The sequence below is a fragment of the Arachis hypogaea genome, chromosome 5, assembly GCF_003086295.3.
Source record: "Arachis hypogaea cultivar Tifrunner chromosome 5, arahy.Tifrunner.gnm2.J5K5, whole genome shotgun sequence".
Taxonomy (NCBI): domain Eukaryota; kingdom Viridiplantae; phylum Streptophyta; class Magnoliopsida; order Fabales; family Fabaceae; genus Arachis; species Arachis hypogaea.
In genome coordinates, this window is record NC_092040.1 from 110,492,962 (window position 1) to 110,498,961 (window position 6,000).

Here is a 6,000-nt window from a genome sequence, read left to right on the forward strand (position 1 = left end):
AAGATAAAAAAAAAAAGAATGAAAATTAAAAAAAATGAAACAATTGCCTTCGTGAGCTTAAGGAAGATGCATCAATTGTTGAATGAGGAAGAAGCGCGGAGCCGCAAACGACCAGACGAAGACACTATGGAATCTGAGCGCAACGAAGGCGGCGCTGAGTGAGACCCTTGCAGCAGTAGGGAAGTAGACTAGGGTTTGTGTTTTGGGGGTGAGAGGCTGTATACCTGTATCTGAATGAGGAGGAGGAGAAGTGGAGAACTTGCGCCGCACTGCTCGAGGGGAAGGAGAAAGGGGAAAGATTCTAATCAAGTATAGAGTAGAGTCAAAATAAAGTTCGTCGTCTTTTAGACGAACTCCAACTCATGGAGCACCAAGACCTGTATCTGAAAAATAAAGGATATATATACAGAATGAGAACCACCAACTCATGGGTTTCCAGTACCATAAAAGTGCCAACACAGATACAATATAAGGTAATAGGAAACTCACTAAGTAATTTTAAACTTCATACATTAACATTGCCATCCTAGGTTCTCACTAATCTGTAATCAGGCAATTCTCCTAGGGAATGCTAGTCTAAGTCACTTTTATTCAAGTTTTCACAATCATTCCTCTCAAGGTTTTTCACCATACTCCATACTCCAAATAGAACAGCCCTCAGCGTCAACCAACACCAACATGAGGGACCTCTCAAAATGCAAACACAAGCAAAGCAAGCAAATGATATACAAGTAGATTCAAGCAAGACATTTAGCATATAGACATGTAATTATGCACAATTAATCAACCCAAGACAAGAATAGTAAGCCCAAATAATTCAATCATATACAAATGATGTATGCTTGCACTATGGCCGATAATATCATCTATCAGTTATATAGTCAAACTCGACATGTCCGGTAGTGAACCCTGGATAGGAACACTACAACACGGAGCAAGTGGGACCAAACTGTAACCCTTGCATCTTACCCGCGTAACCCGAAGCAAGAGGAACAACCTCAATCCTTGCCTCTTACCCAGGCGGTGTTACAATTCTCAACTCAGAGCAAGTGTGACTAAACTCAAACCCTTGTATCTTACCCGGTGTCTCGAACCTTTACCCGGAGCAAGTGAACGACACCATTATATCTTACCCGGTGTCTTAACTTTTATCCAGAGTAAGTGGACAACGCCACTGCATCTTACCTAGTGTCTCAAACCTTTACCTGCAGTAAGTGGACAATGCCACTGCATCGTACTCGGTGGTATTTCTTAATCAGATTCAATATCGTTTTCAAATCCATTCTTAATATCATTCCACTTCATTCAAAAATCATAATTAAAATAAATCCTCGTCATCCTTCATTCTCATAATCAACCTCATCATTCTCATTATCACACTCATCCTCATCACACCTCTCATTTCATTTAATCCATCTCTCCTCAGTTCACTTTCTTGACTCATTAGGTATTATTTCTGACTCCTCTACCCTCCATTACACAGGCTCTAGACTCATAACAGGGTTTATAAAGGGTTAGAAGGCTCGAAGAATGGTTAAAAATATAAAAATATATATTTTTTCAAAACTGGGTGGTCATGCGTACACATGCCTTCCACGTACGCATAAGTCCAACTTTTGACAATGTTGCGTACACGGACTATAGTCGCGTACGCGAGTACCCAGATAGAAGCATTGGCTTGCATACACAAGCCACTTCTGTGTACGCACAAATCCAAAATTTTTCAAAGTCGAATACGCATGCCATGTCCGCATACGCATGCATATTAGAATCCAGAAAAAAATGATATGTTGCAAAAATGCGGTTTTTTTATCACAACTTTAAAAGAGTATAACTTTTTCGTTAAGAATTATTTTTCAACCATTCTTGAACATTGGAAAGATCGATAAATAAACTTCCATAAAAATCTATTTTCATTAAGTTTTCAACTTTGAGGACCGAGTTACGACCCGCCGAAGTTGGCCAAAAATCCGTTTTTGTCCAAAAACAGAATTCACCAATTTTTTCAAAGATTCACAAGCCATATCAATTTCTACTCAATATAATGCCTCCCAACCATCCCAATTCACTCATTTGATATCAACCACGTTCACGCCTACTTAAATTACATATTACAACTCTAAATCATCATTTTCACATCTCCAATCCTCAATTCCTATATTCTAACAATTTGTTACCAAATTTCACATGCTCAATCACATAATTACCATTTCATGCTCATGCATCAACATTCAATACATTCACCAACTTACCAAACTTACCTTTCACAGCCTCCAACCCAAATTCACGGCATTTGACCCAACATTCACTAATTCAATCGACTCAATATTTCAATAATTCATTAATTCATAATTTTAATCATCAATTCATGTCACATTCTCATAACTCATAACACCCAATCACCAAATAAAAATCAAATCCAACACTTCATAAATGATCACATCTTAATTCCATCCAATCACACAATTCAATCTTATTCCTAGAGACACCTAGCCTAGGACTTTATGTCACATTACCTAACCTAGAGTGGTGAGATTTTGTCACTCTCCAAACGAAAAATTGGAGAGATGCAATAGACTCTGAAAGTTAGAGACTGAATTCTAGCGCGATTTTGGGATCGAGGAAGAAAAAGAAATGGGTTGTCTCAGAATGTAACTGCGGTACTCATGCCATTCTGTTCATGTCAGGAACAGAGTTAAATTTGGCCAGGCTGTTCTTTGGTTGCCCATACTTTAAGGTAGTTTATATTTTTTCTCATTCATCTAGATTTCGATTGAAGGTTTAAAATGTTTTCTCCTATCTTGCAGACTTCAGCACCTCATTGCAAGTATTTTGCATGGCTTGATGAGTATGTTTCGTCGTTTAATGAGGATGCTAGCAAGAATCTTTATTTTGGTGGGTTGAAGCAGAAGGAGGTTCATTTTGAAGGCTATTCTCATGGTGTTCATGACAAAGCAGAGGAGTTTGAGAAAAGATTGGCTGGATTGGAAGTTAAGTTATACAAATCTAGAGTGAATAAGATTCAAAGCAGGTGCAATGATGTTGGATGTATTGTTATAGCATTTGTTGCAGGACTAGTTATTGCAAACATCCTAAGGGCTTCTGAGTAGGAAGGAGCAGTAGTTCCATGATTTATATCCAGTCTTACCTTCATCTTCAGATGCCACTGGACTATTAAATGCCTCACTCTCATATTCATAAGGCTTCTCATAGTCAGAATCGAATTCTTCCTATCTTGATCATTGTTAGAATTCTTAGCATCTTTTAGACCATCCACACTTTCTTTTTTCCTTACTACCACCACCAATAACCCCATTGTTTTTGTTCTTATCAAGCCCATCCCTGAGAATATGTCTTCTTCTTACTTAAAAGTACTTCTTAAAAGCCCTTCTCTTTGTAATTTTTGTCTTAGGTGACTTAACTTTGTTATTTGTACCATTAGGCCCAACCGTATTCTCATCTGTTAGGCCAATCCTGTCAACTCTTTTTGGACCTTGAGCATTCTTCTTCTTAGGTGAAACCTTCTTTCTTATCTTCTTGAGTTTATTTCTCTCTATCTCACTATCTTCACTACTATAACAATCTTCAAACCCAGGAGGAGGAGGCTTGTAGGCCTCATCCTCTACACTCTCATATCCATCATCTGAAGATGAGGATGATGACTTAAAGAAAACAACTTCAACCCTCACCCTATTATCAACAATCTCAGGAACACTCACTGGATGATCAAAGTATAAGTAAAACTCATTAGTCTCCTTATTTCTCCACATGTTATCTCTTATTTTATTTATCTTAACATCACCTTTGATAAGATGTGGCCCAGTTTTCATATCAGGTGTAGTAATGTCAAGCCAATACATCCCTTTATACTCTCCATATCCCAACTCCTTAAATAAAGTCCGTAAATCAAAGAAATTAAGATAATGTAAATCTATCGGCGATACCTATGCACATTCCCAATAACGTAACACAGTATTCTTTTCGAGTTTCTCTTAAAAGAACTCCATAGTTAAACACATGGACTACCATATAATCATCCATCTGTTATAACAATAATAATTATACAGAAAAATAAGTTACGAAAAAATCTAATTATGAAAATCATTTTTGTCAAATTAGCATAATTATTCAAAGTTCATATCAATCATACATAGTTCAACTCAGTGATGTAATAATAAAGAATAATTAAAAAAAATTCATACCAACCCTTCAGTTAAACCCAACCTTGTGCAAAACTATGAATAGTAACTAAAGAACAAAATAACAAATACAATGTGCAACCCTCAAATCCTGGAGAAAAGAAAATTCTTTCCAAATAATCCATGTTCCTAATATCCAAGAAAACAAATACAATAGTACAAATTCACCACATTTTTTAATATCCTAAATCCATTCTTACTTCTGTAGCTACCACCTTCAACTTCGGTTGACGTTGTCACAGAATCTGTTATTGACGCCGTCAATTCTCTTTCCTCGCACTTTATTAGCAGTACTGTTAGAGGTCCACTCAACAACACCACCACGTGCACCATCATAGATTTGCCTTTTGGAGGAAAAAGAGGAAAAGAATCTAGGGCTTCCTGTAAATACAAGTTAGGTATTGGGGGGTTATATGGGAAGAAACTCAACGAACCGATTTCCTAGTTAGAAAACAGTAGCGTTTTGGATTTTATAATTTTGATGAATCAGTCCCTATCCATTTTTGACTTGTCACTGTGGCATTTAACAGACAATCTATTGACACATTATCGTCGTTAAATGACACGTAAGTAAATTTCGTTAATTTTTTACACTGGAAATGACGGAATGATCGTCATATTTCATGGCTACCAAAAGCAAGGATCGGTTGGTACCACTTTTTTCGATAAAAATCAACTTGTCCTTCAAAAAAATGAACATGAACCAATTTGAAACTTTATTCATAATTTTTTTTAATGTATAAATCCCTCTTTTCTTCTGACCTTACGTAAAATAGGGTTTTAATTTTTTTTTTCGTTGGAAATGCTCTTGGCCTATAATAAGGAAGAGGTAATCTAAAATGCTAGCATCGAAAAAAACTTTCTAAATAAAATCACGTGACGTACATTGCCTTTTAGCATTAAGGTATGTTTCTATATAATATTCTGGGTATCTTCCAACCCGACAGGTTAAAGACTAATCCGTCGCAGATTTGAGCTCTATTTAAGAGTCTGTCGCGGGCCAATAGGTTACTGTATGCACAAAGCGGAATTCGAACCCCCCGACACTTGTTTAAGCAGACGTGAGCTGATTACTCGACCAACCCAAGTTGGTTAATTTTAGAACTAATTTGATGTCTGATAAAAAGTTCCCAAAAAACCGATTTGGGTATCACTTTTCCAACAACGTGTGGTGTCCTTTCAAAGCTTTTCTTCATGAATTTTGGTTTTTATTAGCTAACTTATTTTTACGTTCTATTTTTGCTTCCTCTATTAGCATCGTGGTTTTCATCCAAATCCAATCTGCCCGTCTTTTATACAAATAATTAATCCAATAACGTTAGGGGAACAAAAAAATAAATTAAAACTTATTTTATTTAATATTTATTAATTATTATAATAATTAATTAATATTAAATAAAAAAATTCTAACTATTTTTAGTTAATATTTTTTTATTACCATTTTTTATTACTATTTCTAAATGACATCGAGAGTGAAATTAAAATTATAAAAAAGCCGTAAATTAATCATTAGTGCAAATAGTTTAACATGTAAAGAAAAAAACCCACCAAGCGCACCCAAAAGAAATCAAGATCAAAAGAAAATTAGATTAAAGGATTCTATTATCCTTAATCTAAAACTAGGTAATGGTAAAACTTTTGAAGCAAAAATGATTTATATAATTAATAAGCTGAAATTTTTACAGAACTATGTCGCCATTCAATTTCAAAAGATTATTCTTAATTAATATGTAGGGTATAATTCTTTAAATTGGATTCGTCTTCATTTCGATATTCAAATTGTAATTATATTTTAGATGAA